This window comes from Lytechinus variegatus, chromosome 4 (genome assembly GCF_018143015.1).
Source record: "Lytechinus variegatus isolate NC3 chromosome 4, Lvar_3.0, whole genome shotgun sequence".
NCBI classification, from domain to species: Eukaryota; Metazoa; Echinodermata; class Echinoidea; order Temnopleuroida; family Toxopneustidae; genus Lytechinus; species Lytechinus variegatus.
The window spans coordinates 443,788-463,564 of NC_054743.1; positions in this window are offsets into that span (position 1 = coordinate 443,788).

Genomic DNA, 19,777 nt, shown 5'->3' on the forward strand with positions numbered 1-19,777 from the left:
TTGTACATTGCTGGTATTTGGATCTGTGGCGGAGTTTTCCTAATCTATTGCTAATTGCGCCAAACTAAAGTATTTTCAGGATTTTTAGTAAATGTAAAGATGAAAGATGAAAGATCAGACATTTTTCTTTCTAGAAATAAAGGTCTCGCTTCTCAAATCAACAGAATAGATAAGAAATTTACGAGGAAAAAGTCGACTTATTTTTGTAAAATCTTTGCTTTTTTCCAAAGTCAATAGGCGCTGTGTACAAAAATGCGTAAGGGCAATCAGCACGCGCGGACAAGTCGGGTTCGATCGATACCGCTTTGTTGTCTGCTCTGGTGCTTTTTTTCCATTGCCTATTGTCACGCTACTCATGAATGGTCTCGTTACTCCCTTGTATTCAGATCATTTGCAAAGTGTATAATTACGACGATAATCCGTTTTGGGTGAAATCACAGTATACCAAATACCTTCATTTTCCAGAATGAATAAAAGAGGTGAATATTCCCTTGCAAGTACGATGACGATGCTGCGCAACGAAAGTTCGAAACTACTTTGTGATTTTTGGCTTCTGGGTTTCAAGACGGTGGCCTCAATAATTCACTAAAAATTCCCTTTGGTTTCTTATTTTCATGAATTATAGTTTTTAATAAAAAATAATTTTGTTCCTGAAGATTGCATACCAGTATTCGATTTGTTTTCCTGTTGCAATTTCAAAGAGGGAAGGGGGTAAATGTGACTCAAATAGTGGATCTGAAATCATACCTTCCAACGCTCTCCCTGTCTCGTTATACGTTTCATTTTTCTCTCTTTCATCTTTCATCTCTTTTTTCCCCTCTAAAATAACCATGCTACCAGTTACTGTTGGTCACAATGAGAGAAATAAATTATTTATATCTATTGAAATTGTAGAATCTAAATAAAGTGTTTGATTTTGTTTTTTTTTCTTTTTATTCATTTTTTAACCGTTCTGGGGTTTTTTTCACAACCAAAAACAAAAGTAATAAATATACCAAGAACAATTTGTATCCCGTTTTGTCTCTATATCGTTCAATTAAATACAGATGCGTTGGAGTCGGTAGGAGGGGTCAGTCCACCTCCCCACGTTTCATCAAACGTACATGTTGTATACAAAAACGCGAAGTCCATGAATTTGTGATTTTTAGGGGCCGGATCACTCCCTCCCACATTCAGCTCAACCCCTCCATTATCAAAAATGCTCAGCGGGCCTTGTTATGTATATATTTTTTTTTTCAAATATTTGGGTGTTGATGGTCACTATTGAAATTGTAAAATCTAAATAAAGTGTTTGATTTTGTTTTTTTCTTTTTATTCATTTTTTAACCGTTCTGGGTTTTTTTTTCACAACCAAAAACAAAAGTAATAAATATACCAAGAAAAATTTGTATCCCGTTTTGTCTCTATATCGTTCAATTAAATACAGATGCGTTGGAGTCGGTAGGAGGGGTCAGTCCACCTCCCCACGTTTCATCAAACGTACATGTTGTATACAAAAACGCGAAGTCCATGAATTTGTGATTTTTAGGGGCCGGATCACTCCCTCCCACATTCAGCTCAACCCCTCCATTATCAAAAATGCTCAGCGGGCCTTGTTATGTATATATTTTTTTTTCAAATATTTGGGTGTTGATGGTCACCAGGGTAAGCGCCCCAAAAGTATGTTTGCCTTAAAAAAAATATAAGGTCAACTTTCCTTTTTTTTCTTATATGGACCCTTTTCTGCCACGCCGTTCGCCAGAAAAACAAAAGAAAAAAAATAAAAAGAAGAAAGAAACCGGCAAAAAAATAACATTTTTAGGGGGGGGGATGTTACACCCACAAATGTAATAATCGCCCACAAATGTAATAACGCCCACAAATGTAATAACACTTTACCCACAAATGTAATAACGCCCACAAATGTAATAACACTTTACCCACAAATGTAATAATGCACTTTACCAACAAATGTAATAATGACTTTACCCACAAATGTAATTAATTTGAAGTGATTTTTGGCGAATTCGTTCTAAACTAATATCCTATAGTAATGCGTTCATATAGCACAAAAGTTCAAAGTCTTTTTTCCAGACCCGGTTAATGAAATATACAGTACAAGTCCAAGTCTTTTTCCAGACACGGTTTTTCAAAATAATATAATATACGTCCAAAGTCTTTTTACCAGATCCGGTTGTTTCAAAATTATAATATACGTCCAAAGTCTTTTTTCCAGACCCGGTTAATTCAAAAATTATAATGCAAGTCCAAAGTCTTTTTTTCAGACCCGGCCGTTTCAAAAGTTATAATATACGTCGGTGAGGGGTAAAGACAACACTCTAAGCCCAAGCATTTTAAGTGGGTTTAATTTTGAAGATTGGTCTCAGCTGTCATTTTTTTTCAATATTTCTTTATGTTTTAAATAACCGGGTCCAGACGAAAGACTAAGCATAATACTCGTGTTATTCCACAAGAATAAGAATATGAGTCTTTTGTTTTTAGAATTGTTTAAATCATTTCTAAATCACCGGGTCTGGAATAAAGACAACGCTCTAAACATGTGTTTTTCTACATGCATGGTCTTAATTTGGAGGATTGTTGGTTCTTAGATTCGTTGTTGGGGGTTGAGTTTTATTGATTTTTTACTCCTGAAATAATTGTGCATTGAGGAAAGTCGATCTTCTACAATCGGTCTTCATGTTGTTCCACAGTAATTAGTTTATTGGGTATTTGTTTTAGAATATTTGTAAAAACTATTTTATTTTTCAAATAGTAACAAAGTCTAGAGAAAGGATGTCTTCTTTACCCACGCGTTATTACAATGTTTTGTAGGGGTAGTGGTATTATCTAAAAAAGACATATTTTTACTGGGTGAAACTTTGGAAATTTGGTCTTAGATTTGAAGTTTTTCAGTTACTTTTTTTAATAGCCGGGTCTGGAGGAAAGAGTACGTTCTAAAACTCGTGTTATTCCACGAGAATAAGAATATAAGGTCTTATGTTAGAAGATTTTTTTTCGTAACTGTTTTAGGTATGGAATAAAGACAACACTCTAAACCTCTTTTAAAACAGGTTCTTAAGTTGAAGGTTTGTTTGGTCTTAGAATTTGAATTTTTTTAATTCTTACTATTAGCGGGGTTTTTTTGAAGAAAAAAATGGTCGGGCTGAAAGACTACGCTATATTCAGCATTAATAAGATTATGGGGTCTTTATACTGTTTTTAAACTGTTATTCATAATGTTTAAATAACAGGTAACCGGGTCTGGAGAAAAGACTACGCTTGATTCTCAATTTACTCTTAGTGCACATATTCACAATATACACCGTATAAGTTGAAACAACAACAAAGACATTAATTCCACCAGTTTTAATTAACTGGGTCTGGAGAAAAGACTAAGCTCGATTCCCATATTTTCCACAGGAATATCATTATCGTATCTTAGTTTGGACTTATATCATAAATTTTGAAATAACTGGGTCTGGAAAAAGACTTTGGACTTATATAACATTTTTTAAACAACCGGGTCTGGAAAAAAGACTTTGGATTTATATTATAATTTTTGAAACAACCGGGTCTGGAAAAAAGACTTTGGACTTGTACTTTGTTTTATTAACCCGGTCTGAAAAAAAGACTGCACTTTTGTGCTATATGAACGCATTACTATAGGATTTTAGTTTAGAACGGATTCACCAAAAATCCCTTCAAATTTATTACATTTGTGGGTAAAGTCATTATTACATTTGTGGGCGATCAAAAATTATTACATTTGTGGGTAAAGTGTTATTACATTTGTGGTCATTATTACATTTGTGGGTAAAGTGTTATTACATTTGTGGGCGTTATTACATTTGTGGGTGCAACAAAGGGGGGGGGGTAGGTGTAAGATTGAGAGGGGTTTGTCGAGACACGTCAGCCAAATGTGGTATTTTTTTAGATGTATGCCTCAACGTAAATGCTCTTTCTATTTCCTCAATTTCCGGCGAGGAAACTTTTAGTTCATTGTTAGTTTTAGCGTTCGAACTGATTACGCTTTTGTCGAATCTTCAGTGCAAAAATTTTCACATGGGAAAGAAAGAATGAAATGAAGAGCTTCTTAAACCTGACATGACAAGTTCATTCTAAGAAATGGCGTGAATTACAAATTGAGGTGGGGACTAGTATTTTATAATTCTTTAAAAGTAAGTGTTCATGCCATAGCAAAAGCGCACATTATGGTTTACATTATACCTTTTTGGTCTATTTCCTCTTTTTTCCCTCCCATCCTTCCTGTCGTTTTATCATTCTTCTACAAATGTATCTCGATTTGCAATGTCTATTCTTTTTTAATCTCACTTGCATCTCGTCGGCCTTATGCCAAAAGGGCCTTAACCCGATTTTAGGGGTTCTGAATATTTTATAATAAATTTAACACATTTCATGTAAAACTTAATAACTTAACACGTTTATCGAAATTGGCTTCAAAAGCAAAAAAAAAACGACCACAAACTTTTGATTATTAGAGAGGCCAAAACCTTTAAACGCCATTATCTCGGAATGGCCAAAAGCAGTTAAGGCCCTTTTGGCGTAAGGCCGACGATCTTCCACCCCTATGTGTATCATCACCCAGGGGAAATTGTATTTTGTGAATAAAGCACTGACATGACTGTCATGCTCAAGAAGAAAATGTTCTTGCCCTGTCTTAAGCGTCTGCATGTTTTGTCCATAAATGAATAAACATTTAATTTTTTAATGTTAATGTCGTAACATGAAAAGCAGTATTCCTAAAGCCCCAGTCACATATAGAGCCCGGACCACCCCTGACCATCCCGGATCTGATCCGGGGTGGTCCGGGGAGAGATCCGTGTTGGCGCCTTGGGCATCCTTGGAGGTCCGGGATGGTCCGTGTTGGTCCTTGAACGTCCGGGAGGCCAACACGGCAGTTTTTGACTGTCAAAAACATCCGGCGTCATCCGTGGACTGCCGGGTTGGCAAAGCCATCCGGGATGGTCCGGGTAGGTCCGTGTGGCTGCCGTGTAGGTCCGTGTCGCTGCCGTGTAGGTCCGTGTGGCTGCCTGGAGTATCCTTGGCGCTACGTGTTCTTTTTTCCCATCAAATCATTACAACGCTATTTACTTTGTGAACTTTTCAGTAGTTGTTAAACAGTTGACACAAACATGCTTAATTTATTTGAATGGATGATTAATGATTGAGGATATTTTCTTACGCTTTGGAGATTGGCCCCAACCTAATATTTGTAAACTTAGTGCATGTATGAATATTTTTTCCACTTTTTTTCTAATATTTACCCCGAACTTTGTTATTTTTATTTCACATTTCATTCTTTAATACATTTTATATGTATGTGTTATGTAACTGTTACATCGAAATTGTACATTAAGTTTTATACTACTGCCCTGCATCGACAGTTATGCGTCATGACCTGGGCCTATCTTAATTGTTTTATGTTTCCTATAGACTTTGTAAATTTCTTTCCTTTATTGTGATTTCAATGAAGTGATATCAAATCAAATCAAAATTGCATTTGTCGTTCAAGATTAAAAGTACTTAACAACTACTGTTAAAACAGTAAACTGTGTTGTATAAAAAACACCGTTTTTACTGGTTAAGGGAGTTTTGATATCTTTTTTTTAAACAAAAAGTTGCGACAAGGATGAGAAAAAATGAACAAATAGATAAATAATGAAATAAATATCAGCTCATTGTTATAAACAGATTTTCATTTGCCGTGCTGGTCAATATAGCTGCCGTGTTGGTCCTTGAGCTGACGTGTTGGTCCGTGTAGCTGACGTGTTGGTCCTTGTAGCCGACGTGTTGGTCCGTGTTGCTGACGTGTTGGTCCGTGTAGCTGACGTGTTGGTCCTTGTCGCTGACGTGTTGGTCCGTGTAGCTGACGTGCTGGTCCGTGTAGCTGACGTGTTTGTCCGTGTTGCTGACGTGTAGGTCCGTGTTGCTGACGTGTTGGTCCCTGTTGACGACGTGCTCTGCCGGCATGGTCCGTGTAGATCCGTGTGAAGCTGCCGTGTTTACAGTCATCCGGGACAAAACTATCCCGGACCTCCCCGGATCATGCCGGCATTGCCGTGTTGATCCGTGAGGATCCGTGTTTATATGTGACTGGGGCTTAAGTGCTTTTTGTATTGCTTAAAGCCCCTTTTACACCTTCACGGATGCAACACGGATCATCACGGATCTCAGTCCGTGATGATTCGGGGTGTCAAATTTGTATTTTCCTAGCATTCGCGGAGTGAGTACGGAGTTAACTGGTTATTAACACGGATATGTACGGAAAAGTACGGAGTCCACAAGGATAGGCAAGGAAGCAATAGGGATCCTGTTTGATATGCTCCCGGAGCCAACACGGAATACCCGGATGATCACGGATGTAACTGGGTCTTTACACGGACCTTACCACTTCTTGTCGCCGGCATCTTGCTAGAATGAAGTTTCGTCCCTTTTTTGCAGCATCTGGAGCATGCTCGTGCTTGGTTATGAATACGGGCTATTGTTCATGTACGCAAACAATACAAACATTTGACTCCGGATAAAGCCAGTATCAACAAGGATCACCCGGTTCTTACATGGAGCCTCCCGGATGCATTCGGTAGCTACACGGATGTACAAGGAGGCTACAAGGATGAACACGGATGATTATCAGTCCTCGACTCCGGGATGAAAAATTGAACAAGTTCAATATTTCTCCCGGACATGCCGGTACATCAAGGATGGCGCCGGATGAGAAGCCGGAGTGTACACGGTAGTCCCGGACTGTACACGGATGACCCCAGATTGACAATGGGATGATCCGTGTTGCTTCCGTGAAGGTGTAAAAGGGGCTTAAGCCCAAGTCACATATAGACACGGATCCTCACGGATCGACACGGCAATGCCGGCATGAATCCGGGGAGGTCCGGGATAGTTTTGCCCCGGACTACTGTAAACACGATATCAACACGGCAGCTTCACACGGATCTACGCGGACCATGCCGGCAGAGCACGTCGTCAACACGTCAGCAACACGGACCTACACGTCAGCAACACGGACCAACACGTCAGCTACACGGACCAACACGTCAGCAACACGGACCTACACGTCAGCAACACGGACCAACACGTCAGCTACACGGACCAACACGTCAGCAACACGGACCTACACGTCAGCAACACGGACCTACACGTCAGCAACACGGACCAACACGTCAGCTACACGGATCAACACGTCAGCTACACGGACCAACACGTCAGCTCAAGTATGAACACGTCAGCTCAAGGATCAACACGGCAGCTATATTGACCAGCACGGCAAATTAAATCTGCTGATAATAATGAGCTGATATACTTATTTATTCATTTTTTCTCATCCTTGTCGCAACATTATTTTATGATGTTTTTAAAAAAGATATCAAAACTAAAAACTTCCAATTTTCGATTGAAAACCTTTTTTTTTGCTTGTCAATCTGTTTTCGTGTACGAAATCCTTTATTTGTGATTGAAAACCGTTTTTTTATTAAATAAAAAATAAACTTTGGCTTGTAATTTTTTTGGCGGACGATTTCCCCCCCCCCCCCGTGGAAAATCCTAGTTACGCCACTGATTTGATATCACTTTATTGAAATCACAATAAAGGAAAGAAATTTTCCAATTCAATTGAAAACATAATAAAACTTAAGATAGGCCCAGGTCATGATACATAACTGTCGATGAAGGGCAGTAGTATAAAATTTAATGTACAATTTCGACGTAACAGGTACATAACATATACATATAACATATTTGATAAAAAAATGAAATGTGAAATAATAATAACAGACAAAGTCGGGGTAAATATTAGAAAAAAAGAGAAAACGAATTATTCATACATGCACTAAGTTTACAAATATTAGGTTGAGGCCAATCTCCAAAGCGTAAGAAAATATCCTGAATCATTTAATCATCCATTTAATCATAAATAAATTAAGCATGTTTGTGTCAACTGTTTAACAACTACTGAAAAGTTCATAAAGTAAATAGCGTTGTAAAGATTTGATGGGAAAAAAAAGAACACGGACTGCCAAGGATACTCCAGGCAGCCACACGGACCTACACGGCAGCTACACGGACCTACACGGCAGCCACACGGACCTACACGGTAGCCACACGGACCTACACGGACCATCCCGGATGGCTTTGCCAACCCGGCAGTCCACGGATGACGCCGGATGTTTTTGACAGTCAAAAACTGCCGTGTTGGCCTCCCGGATGTTCAAGGACCAACACGGACCACCCCGGACCTCCAAGGATGCCCAAGGCGCCAACACGGATCTCTCCCCGGACCACCCCGGATCAGATCCGGGATGGTCCGGGGTCTATATGTGACTGGGGCTTAAATACGAAAATCATTCTGTAGGTCATCATGACGAAACACACTAATCTTCCTTTTGGGTAATTGTTGGCTAATTTTCCCCTGCTCTTTTTATATGAAATTTGTTTGAGCGTACGCCTTGACTTCTCTTGTTTAGGCAGTGCCGAGACCAAAAACTGCATGGGCTTTTTCATTTTCAAAAGAGCAGAGGATAAACGGGGGTCAAAATTTCACCAGGGGCCCGTTTTATATAACATTTTTTTTTTGTTTAATTTTCAATAACACTTGAAAGCTACTGAAATCCTTCTATTTGACTGGCGGATGGAAATTTGTTTACATCATTGCGCATTTGTCAATATAACATGTACATGTATAATGTATTTATAAAACGGTACCAATTAGGGATTTCCTCCTTTTCCCTTTCTTTGGTTTCTAACCTGTAACTGAATGTATTATCTACCGCTTTCATTCCCTTATATCTATCGTCTTTCTATATCCCCTCCGTTCTACACCTTTTTTTCTCTGAGTTCTACTCATTATATCTGTTTCATCTTCCTTCTTCCCGATTTGGATTACGAGGTATATACCCGCCCCATCCCCCTCAATCCTTTATGACTTTTTCTTCTCAGTACCTGTCATTTTACATTACAGCTAGCGTCCCTCCCCCATCTCTCTCTTTCATCATCGGGAACGGTTCCAAGAGAATGCCTCGTTTTGGCCAACTTGTATTGATCAGAGAGAGTGCATTTGTGGACCTCTCTCGTCCTATTGCATCGTGGTCATCATGTCTAAAAATTTGAGGGTTTTCCCCAGTTTCTCAAATAATGTCCCGAAAACCTTTTGTAACTGTCATTTTACGATAAATTTTATATCATCTTCCATTTTCTATTTTGATAACGTGGGTAGATATCTTTTGCAAAATACAATATGATGAAGATCATCATCATCGTATAAAAATGCGCGACTAAACTATTTTTTGTGAGCTTGGGGCTTAGGGTTATGGCAAGACAGAGGCCTCAATCTTTCACTAAAAGTAATTTTCTTTTTTAGATTTTTTCATAAATTATATGTCTCTTTTAAATCGATTTTCCACGAAGCTATTATAATGATAAAATGATTTTGTTCCTAAAGTTTGCGCACCGGTATTCGATTTGTGATATCCTGCTTTTTTTCAAAGATTTAAACGAATAAAAGTTAAGTCTGAAATCATACCTCCCAACTCTCTACTTTTCACTCTCTACGCTTCTTTCTTTAACTTACTATTTCCTAAAAAAGATCCATGATAGCAATTACTGAAAGTAGGAGAAAGTATTTTTTCTTGAATAAATTATAGCATCCGCAATCATAAGTGTTTTTTATTTGTTCTTTCGTTTTGTTCCGAGTATCTCCTTCGTTTTGTTCTATTGTCTCCTTGATTTTCACAACCGAAAACAAAGTGATGAATAAATCATTAAAAAATTCACAATAATTAGAATTAATTTTTGTCACAATCGTTTTAATCGTTCAATCTAATAGTACAGAGGCGGCGGAGTTGGTAGGAAGTTTCAGTCCTCACCCCTTTCAGCAAACATGTACAAAAAAATCCGAAATCTATATAAATTTGTGATTTTTTGGCAGGTCCACTCCCTCCCACATTCAGCTCAACCCCTTTGTTTGAGTGGCCGATCAGACATTCTTTTGTTCGGCCGATATCATCAACTACAAGGACGTTTCCCTTTTGAAAAGAGCAGAAGATGAATGATGTGCTACACTGCTTTCTTTTCTGTTTTTTTTTAGAACAGTAGACAAAAATAATGAGAAGAAGAGGGATGATAGGGAGAGAAAAGGTTCAAAAGTGCACCGAGTTCAGCTCAAAGTACTAAGACATTACAAGCTTTTTGTTTTCCTGAAAAACACTCGATCGATGAAACCAAGAAGGTATCATTCCATCTAGAGTGATATCTTCTTGATTAAACAAATAAGACGAAAATACTGAATAAACGTGTAGCTTATTACGTGACGATCTTGCAGAAAAGATGTTAAGGCCTGGTCACATCGCCCGAGCGTTGTTGGAGCGGTCTCGGAGCGGAGAGAAAAAAATCATCACCGCTCGTTATCGTTCACCATTTTCGATTTTTGTTTTTAGATTTTTTCCCAAATTTTGTGAGCGAAATTCGACCCTCTCTCCCTACCGCTCCACGACCGCCCCAACAACGCTCGGGCGGTGTGACCAGGCCTTTAGCGTAAATACCATAAGAACAAGGATATGGATCATATCACGTGATCAGAAAAAAAATCACGTGATCAGGTCTTGTGCGCGCGCGTACGTGCTCGTCACAGAATTTATCATCATAGATTATCATCGTCATAGATACACCAGGCGTATTGAATTTGAAGATAGCAATTTAGAAATAATTTGTTTACAGGTACATTTACAGTTCCAAAAAGACGTGTATGTAATTGGCTTATACAGGCCGCCATCTACGGGAGTCGAATTCTTTGACAAACTCTCTGACGTATTAGAAAGATTGCAATGTTCCCTAGTGAACAACAATCGTGAAATGTTTATTCTTGGTGACACAAACTGTGATTACTCAATTAACGCTAGAAACAGCTGAAGAAATAAAATTAAAAGGGTCATGGATCCGTACAATCTAAAACAGATAATAAACTCACCGACCCGGGTTACAAATACGTCTAGCACAATAATTGATCAGATATTTACTACAAACCATGATAATATATTATGTAAAGGTACAATTATCACCTCTATAAGTGATCACTTTATGGTATTTGCTATAAGACGCAAGTATAAAGGTCAGAAAAGCTGGGAGAACATTACAAATACGGTCTTTCAAAAATGTTACTCCAAGCAATTTTAATGAAGAATTTTTTAATGTAAATCTGTTATCGAAATAGGTTTATAAAGGAAATAGTGGCAGGGGTTTTAGCACATAACAATTGCGGAAAAGCTGAAAAACCCGTCGTAGCTAAGTGAACGACTAGCTGGGCTTCCACAGAAGCCCGTCGCACGCAAAGTTCTTACTTCATTCTTACGATTTTGTCTCTTTCTTCTAATCTTCTTACTTCTTGCCTTCTTTCTTCTTACCTTCTCTCTTCTTACTTCCTTTCTTCAGAAGTCAGTAATATAGTCGTCCCAGCGGGTAGGTGGTTTCCTCCTCCTTCTGGGTCGTTGGTTGGGTTGCCCCTCAGTGTTTGTGTCGGTGTATGGATTGGTTATCGTAGCCCCTGGATATCGATTGGTCTGTCTTTGAGTTGTCGCCCCTGGGGTTTGGTAGGTTTCTGGCATTGGTAGATCATCTCCCCGGGTTGGTATAGTTGGTTTGGTTGGAGCATTTGGTCTGGGTTGTTGTTCATTTGGTAGGTCCCCTCTCTGGTTGGGTGTGATGTCATCTCCTGGTGTAGGTAGATTGTCGTCTGGAACAGTTTCTTGCAATAAGCTTTCTCTCCAGGCTTCTGTGTCATTGGTAATTGTTTGATCCTGGTTTTGCATCACAGAATTTACCAATTTGAATTGGCTGCCATCTCTGTATACCTCTCGACCATCAGTTATTCGTCTGGCAGCTACAGAAGATCCATCAATTCTGTATACCACATAGAATGCTGGTTCAAATGCTGTTGTCCATTTGTTTCTCTTTTGTTGTTTGAGTAGGACAAAGTCTCCAAGCACTAGGTTGTGTGATTTTGTGTTTCTGTTTTCCTTTTGCTGTTTCAACCTTTCTTTGTACTGTTTGTCTCTTTCATTTACCCTTGTGTCTCTGTCTGTGGTTGTCTTCTGTGGCTCGACATAGTCTAACTTTGTTCTCACTGGCCTTCCCATCAGAGCTTCGTATGGCGTCACCTGTGTGGCTGGATGGGGTGTAGATCTATAACCCATGAGCATTTCATGCACTGCTATTTCCCGATTTTGTTTTTGCAAGTGCGTGATCTGTTCGACTTTGTTTAGCGTCTTCATGAAAGCTTCTGCTTCTCCATTTGCTCGGGCATGGTCTGGTGTGACCGTTTTATGCTCGAATCCCTCTTCCTTTGCGAACTCTTTGAACTCCTTGGAATTAAAAGGTGGTCCATTATCTGTTTCCACTCTGTTGGGTATCCCATGGGTGGCAAACATCTTTTTCATCTTGGTTCTTGTTGCCTTGAAGGAAGTAGAATGAGTCGTCTCTACCTCTGGATACCTCGTTCTTTTGTCTACAGCAACTAGGTTGTAGTGGCCATCTGGATATGGACCTCCAAAGTCTACTGCGATTACATCCCAAGGTTTGTCTGGTATTGTGGTCATTTTGATTGGTTCCTGCCTGTGCTGTTTAGTGGTGACTTGACATTCATAGCATTGGCCTATCATCTGTTCTGTCAGTGTATTCATCTCTGGGAACCAATATTTCTCTCTGAGCATTTGTTTTGTTTTTGTCATGCCCAGATGTCCCATTTTGTGAGCAGCTTTGATCACTTTTCTTTGCAGGGTGGCTGGTATGACAATCGTATTCAGTCTGAAGATCATACCCTCAGCGATGTATAGCTCATGTCTAATAGGATAGAATGGCTTGATGTCATCATCTTTCCTGAATGCTTCCCAGTCATCTCTGGTGATCCTCTGTTTGAGTTTGCTCAGTTGTGGGTCTTGTGTAGTTTCATCTTTGACCTTGTCAAGGACAACTGCATGTTCATCCATGACAATTTGCTTGATCATCTTTTCTGTCTTGTCGGATCCTGTTTCTGGCAATGGATGTCTAGACAGAAAGTCAAGTGGATCTGCTTCATCTTTGCCTGGTTCATATACTAGTTCATAGTCCACGTCTTGCATGTCCATTACCCATTTCTCTATTCTTGGTGGTAGCTTGGCTGTTGGCTTGTTAAACATGGGTACAATGGGTTTGTGGGCTGTCACTATTTTGAATCTTGGTGCACCAAGAAGATACATTCTCAGCCTTTTCTTAGCCCAGTGGATGGCAAGGGCGTCCTTCTCCGTCTGGCTGTACCTCTTCTCAGCTTGCGTCATAGTTCTGCTGATGTAGTGCACCGGTTGAATCCCTCGATTGGTATATTGGAACAATCCTGCTGACAGTCCATCATGGAAACTAGCTTCAGTACGAAGGATAATCTCCTTAGAAGGGTCGAAGTATGTGATTGTGTCTTCACTCGTGATGCTGTCCTTCAATCTCTGAAATGCCTCCTCCTCTTTGTCTCCCCAGACAAATTTGACATCCTTCTTAGTCACTTCTCTCAGTGGTGCGGTCAGACTAGAGTATTTGGGTATGAATTTTGACAGATATCCAATCATCCCAAGAAAACTCCTTACTGCTCCCTTGGATTCTGGTCTCTTACTGTCTTTTACCGCCTTCACCTTGTCCTCAGTCGGTTTCAGACCATCTTTCGTGAACATGTATCCGTAGAATTCAATCTCTTCAACAGCGAACTGGCATTTGTCATTGTTAAAGGTGACATTGAAGTCTGCAGCTCTTTGTAGTACTTGTTGGAGGGTCTGGTTGTGATCTGATAGCGTCTTCCCACCTATCAGTATGTCATCCCTCTGTGTCAGGCAGTAGGGAATGTCGCCCAAGATCCTCTCGATGACCTCATCAAATAAATCCTGTGAAGATTTTTGCACCAAATATTAGTCTCCTCGGTCTCATATTACCCCAAGGTGTACTAAATGTGGCAACACCTCTTGATGCTGGATCCAATAGTAGTTGGTGATACCCCTGTTTCATGTCCAGTTTGGAGAATATTCTGCAATCGTGGAACTTGTACATGAAATCTTCCACAATAGGTGTTTGTGTGATTCGACTCCTATCCATGTGCTTGTTCACAACTCTCAAGTCCACGCTCGCTCTAATCATGTGTGGTTCCAGTTCCTCTTTCGGTGTACCATCAAATCTTGGTTTTGGTTGGACAACCAGTGGTGAACACCAAGTGACTGGTTCATCTTCTGGAATCTCTTCAAATATCTCCTCTTCAATACACTGTTCTAGCCACTTCTTCAATGGTTTCTGGAGATAGAATGGTACTGGTCTGGGTTTTTGTGTCACAGGACTCGCATCAGGATGCATGTGGAATTTAGCATAGATATCCCTGTCATTCCTACAATCGTAGATCTTGCCAATTCCTTCAAATCTCTCTTTGTATTGGTCCACTATCTCCTGTACTCGATTGATTTGTTGATACTTTCTGTACCTTCTCGACTTTCAACTCATTTTCCTCCTTGAGAGAGCCATCTGGTCGTATTTCCATCATCCCTAGAGCAATTGATGTGTCTTCTGCAAGCAGCGGGAGAGAATTTATTTTGCCTTTCACAACAAAGAATTGGGTTTCTATCCCTCTGGTCTCATTTTGAATGATCGTCTTGAATTTCCTTTTTACTCGCAGATCAGTTTGGAGTGTTGATATTTTGACGTCAGTTGGTTCAAGCTGTATGTCTGCATCTGTTCTGTGGAGAAGAGCTTTGAATTGATGTTCATCCATCACGTTTACATCAGCTCCACTGTCAAGTTCAACATGTGCATCTAGGTTTGCAATTTTGACATATGCTTTCCTGTTTGAACCTCCTACCTTTCTAATGACAGTTTTCACTTTACTCAGGTGTGATACAAATTCATCATCTGAACTTGTCTCAGAATTGTCATTGGTTTCAGTCTTCCTCACTCTGTGTTTCTCTGGGTGGTCTTTCTTTTTCTGCCTCTGTCCAGTTTTGCACACAGCAGCGAAATGGTTTGCCTTACCACACTGTTTACATTTCTGTCCATAGGCTGGGCATCGTTGACCTTTGACATGTTTGTCATATCCACAGTATGTGCATCTTGTCTGCTTTCTCTCATCTGTTGATGCTGTTTGTTTCTGATTCTTCTTGTCTGGTATCCATCTTTTCTTTTGCAGCTTTGCTACATGTTTATCATTTGGGGTTTCATTCCTCATTTCATTCATTTGCATCTTGACATCTTCCAGTTGTGATGCTTCACTAAGCAATTGTGAGAGTGTCCACTGCTTCCCAATAGCTTTCTGAATTAGTACTGGATTTTTTATTGTTTGGATAAGGTGTTCCATTATTCTCTCATCTGTTGTTGCCCCAAATTCACATTCTGCTGCTTTTTCTCTCACTCTGGCAGCATAGGCAATCGTGGATTCCCCTTCATCCATTCTTGTTTTGAGAAAGATGTATCTGGCATGGTGCTTATTTCTCTTTGGTTTATAATAGTCATCCAGTTTATTCTTGATTTTACTGTAGCAATCTTGACTAGCACCGCCTTCTATATCTGGCAATGATTTGGCTAATCTGGAAATTTCCTTGCCCCCGTAAATCATTAGTGCATCAGCTTTATCTTGAGCCTCAGTTATCTTGAAATATCTAAACTCTCTTTCCAATCCCTCAATCCAATCCTCCCACGCCTTACCCGTGGTCATCTGATTATCTGTATGGACAAACGGACCAGTCTTTAGGTTCCTCGTCTCCGTAATATTTATAATTTGTTCTGCCATTCTGATATGCACACAAAATTCAATGGATGGACTGTATGGTACTCACACTGCACGTCACCGTGGTTCGGGCCAATCTCCGACGGGCAAAATCAGTCAAAACACCAAATCATCATCCTTCCGTAGTTTGCAAGGGTCGCCAATGTAACATCTGACATCTCAGTATACGCATAGTTAATCACACGACTAACTAATAATGATAACTCAGTTCACATGATAACTCAGTTCACTTGTATAATCCGTTCTCTCTATTGCGCAACATCAAAACATCGTACAATACCCGTGGCACTATTGTCGCTAGTCTAATTCCAAGACACTACAGATGTTCTCAGCGACTTCCTCACGAATACCAAGGTGTATAAATACATCTCATAGCAAATCGTAAATGTTTTCATCTCGATCCTCTGGTAATCCATAAAACAGAAGATATGAGCGCCGATTGTAGATCTCCATTTGTAGTAACTTAATTCACTTCAGCTGGGAGATTTCTAGGGCCATTTTTCTTCCAAACCGGGTTACTTCCATTGTCCTAGATCGATGATTCTATCAGAATTAGATATGACCGAAGCTTCAACATCTTCTAAATTAGAATTAATGGAGGTTAGTTCTCTGGTCAAGGCTTCTAATTTCACGCCGCAAACACCAGCAGAAGACTCTATAACAGATCGGTACACATCCGCAAGCGTAGGTACAATTTGAGCCGGACGTGGAGGTGCGGCAGCAGACGGGCTAGTATGGGCCGGTTCACTAGTCCCTACGGCTTTACTCTGAGAAGAGGGTGCGGTTTTAGATCTGGTAGCAGGACCGGGAGGAGGCATGTTGAGTGATGAGACAACAAAATTACAGCTTAGAGAACTTGTGATAACCAAAAGCGTATATATTATGTCCCAGTTAGTAAAGTCAAAAGTTTATGAAAAATTATGACTGACCGTTCAAAGTGTTCGTGTTAGAAAAAAAAATCGGCTTTGTCTATACAAGAACCGCTGATTTACACATCCGTCTCCGACGACAACATGGCGCTATATGACCCACCCCCTCTAAAAATTCACCAATTTGGAGCCCCCATTGAGACAAAAAGGCATTTCTTATATATAGTTCTGCCCTTTTTTCACCCTTGAAACCATTTGGGGAGAAAAGAATAACGGAATTTTCCAATAAATAGGCAATAATGCAAAGGGGAAAAGGGTGATTTTGACAACCCCCAGAAGGGATAAGGCTTTTATTTGCTACCACATCTTTATAGCTGATAGAGCAAAGCCTATTCTTTCCTCTCGATTTTAAGGCAGCAAAAATACCGGTTGCCAAATACCGAAAATTAGTGGGGTAATTACTATTACAGCCGCCTAAAGGAGATAGGCTTCGATTTGCCAACACTTCTTTATATGAAGCTAATAGAGCAAATCCTAATTTTTCCTCTCTAAGTCATTGCAAGAAAATAGAAATTGCTGTACTATAATAGTAGAAACACCCTTTTGCCTATGGGTGATCCAAAATTGGGAATGTCCAACAGATAGTCAAATACCGAAAATTGGTAAGTTACATTCTGCAGCCCCCTGAACATTCTGAAGGGGATAGGCTTCGATTTGCCAACACTTCTTTATAGCTGATAGAGCAAAGCCTGCTCTTTCTTCTTCAAGTCATTGCAAGAAAATAAAATTGGCTGTATTATAATAGTAGAAATGCGCTTTTGCCTCAATGTGTGATCCAAAATGGTGAAATATCTAAAAAATAGGCAATATAGGGGGGGGGAGGTTGACTTAGACAGTCCCTGAGAGGGCTATAGGGCTCGACATTCCAGCGCTTATTTATATGTAGCTGGTATAATCTCTTCCTCTCTAAATGGTTCGAAATCAATAAAATGTAGTGCACAACAAAGCAAAAACGCGTTTTGGCCTCAATTGGTCCAACATTGTGTATTTTCGAATAATTTGGCAATATTAAGCAAAAGCTCTCCCTCCTAGACTGTGTGACGGTCGCTAAAATTGTGACCTTCCGTGGGGCAGCAAATACAACCACGGTTCTTGGACATGATAATATGTAAAATATTATGAGTGAATACATGCAACTTGTTGTCATCGGTAAATTCTGCTCCCGACCTCAAAATTAAAATAATAATATGCGAAATCGTACCATTGATTCGACTGGAAATTCCGCCATTCACCCCGTGTGTTAAGGACTTCCGCGAACGCGCGCGAGCGTGTATTGAATTGAATGTGAATTGAATTTATTTCCGTTAAAAACAGAAAACAATACATATAAAATTATACATATGGATTGGTAAATAGAAAACGGGAGGATGGCCCTACTCAGCAGCATCAATCATGGTGCTGCTGGTCTACCGAGGGGTCCTCATATAACATAAAAGAAAATTACACAAATATAAATTATACACAATATAAAAATAACATACCAAAACAATAAGAAATAAAACTAATCGGTCATAACATCTAGCCCCCCACCCCACTACTTTAACACACCCTACATTTCAATGCATATGAATTGAGCAACAGATAATAATGTACAGTCAGACCCAATTTAAGATATTGTTATTAACTACGTTATTAAATGAGCTAAAAGAAACAGAACATTTATCATCACGTGGCAATTCATTAAAATATGTCGTACCCCTGTATGAAAACATTCTTCTACAGTATTCAGTCCGTGGTTTAGGGAGAGAAAGATTTTTATCACAACGGTATGGAAGCTTAAAAGTGCCACCGAGATGTTGAGATAATTATCTCGGGAAGTCGACATCTTGATAGCAAAGGATAAGATGACGAGATCCCAGATCTCATCATGTCGACATCTTTAAGAAGAGATGATGAGATGACAAGATCCTGGATCTCATCATGTCAACATCTTTAAGAAGAGATGATGAGATGACAAGATCCCGGATCTCATCATGTTGACATCTTGTAGAAGAGACGATGAGATGACAAGATCCTGGATCTCATCATGTCAACATCTTTTGGAAGAGATGATGAGATGACAAGATCCCGGATCTCATCATGTTGACATCTTTTAGAAGAGATGTTGAGATGACAAGATCCCGGATCTCATCATGTCAACATCTTTTAGAAGAGATGATGAGATGACAAGATCTCGGATCTCATCATGTCAACATCTTGTAGTAGAGATGATGAGATGACAAGATCTCGGATCTCGTCATGTCGACATCTTTTAGAAGAAATGGTCAGATGACAAGATCTTCGATCCATGATCATGTCATCTAATCATCTCTTCTACAAGATGTCGACATGACGAGATCTTGTCATCTCATCATCTCTACTAAAAGATGACGACATGACGAGATCCCGGGATCTTGTCATCTCAACATCTCTTCTTAAAGATGTAGACATGACGAGATCCAAGATCTTGTCATCTCATCATCTCTACTAAAAGATGTTGACATGATGAGTTCCGGGATCTTGTCATCTCATCATCTCTTCTAAAAGATGTTGACATGATGAGATCCGGGATCTTGTCATCTCATCATCTCTTCTAAAAGATGTTGACATGATGAGATCCGGGATCTTGTCATCTCATCATCTCTTCTACAAGATGTCAACATGATGAGATCCGGGATCTTGTCATCTCATCATCTCTTCTACAAGATGTCAACATGATGAGATAATTATCTCAACATCTCGGTGGCACTTTTAAGCTTCCATACAACGGAGAGAATATTTATGAGTAGAAAACTGAAATATATTATTCAAGTAAGGCGCACTAAGACCATTCAGACTCTTATACACCATTGAAAGAGTATGCTTTATACGCCTTGATTTTAATGACTCCCAGTTTAAGAGTTGATGAACAGTATGGTTTGATATATATTTATACGGATTAATTTTTAGTATTATTCTGCAAGCTCTATTTTGTATTTTTTGCAATTGTTGGGTACATTTCAAATTTGATGAATCAAAGACTACATCAGCATAATCAAACAATGGCAAAATTACTGAACGATAAATTAATTTCAGACTATCCTCA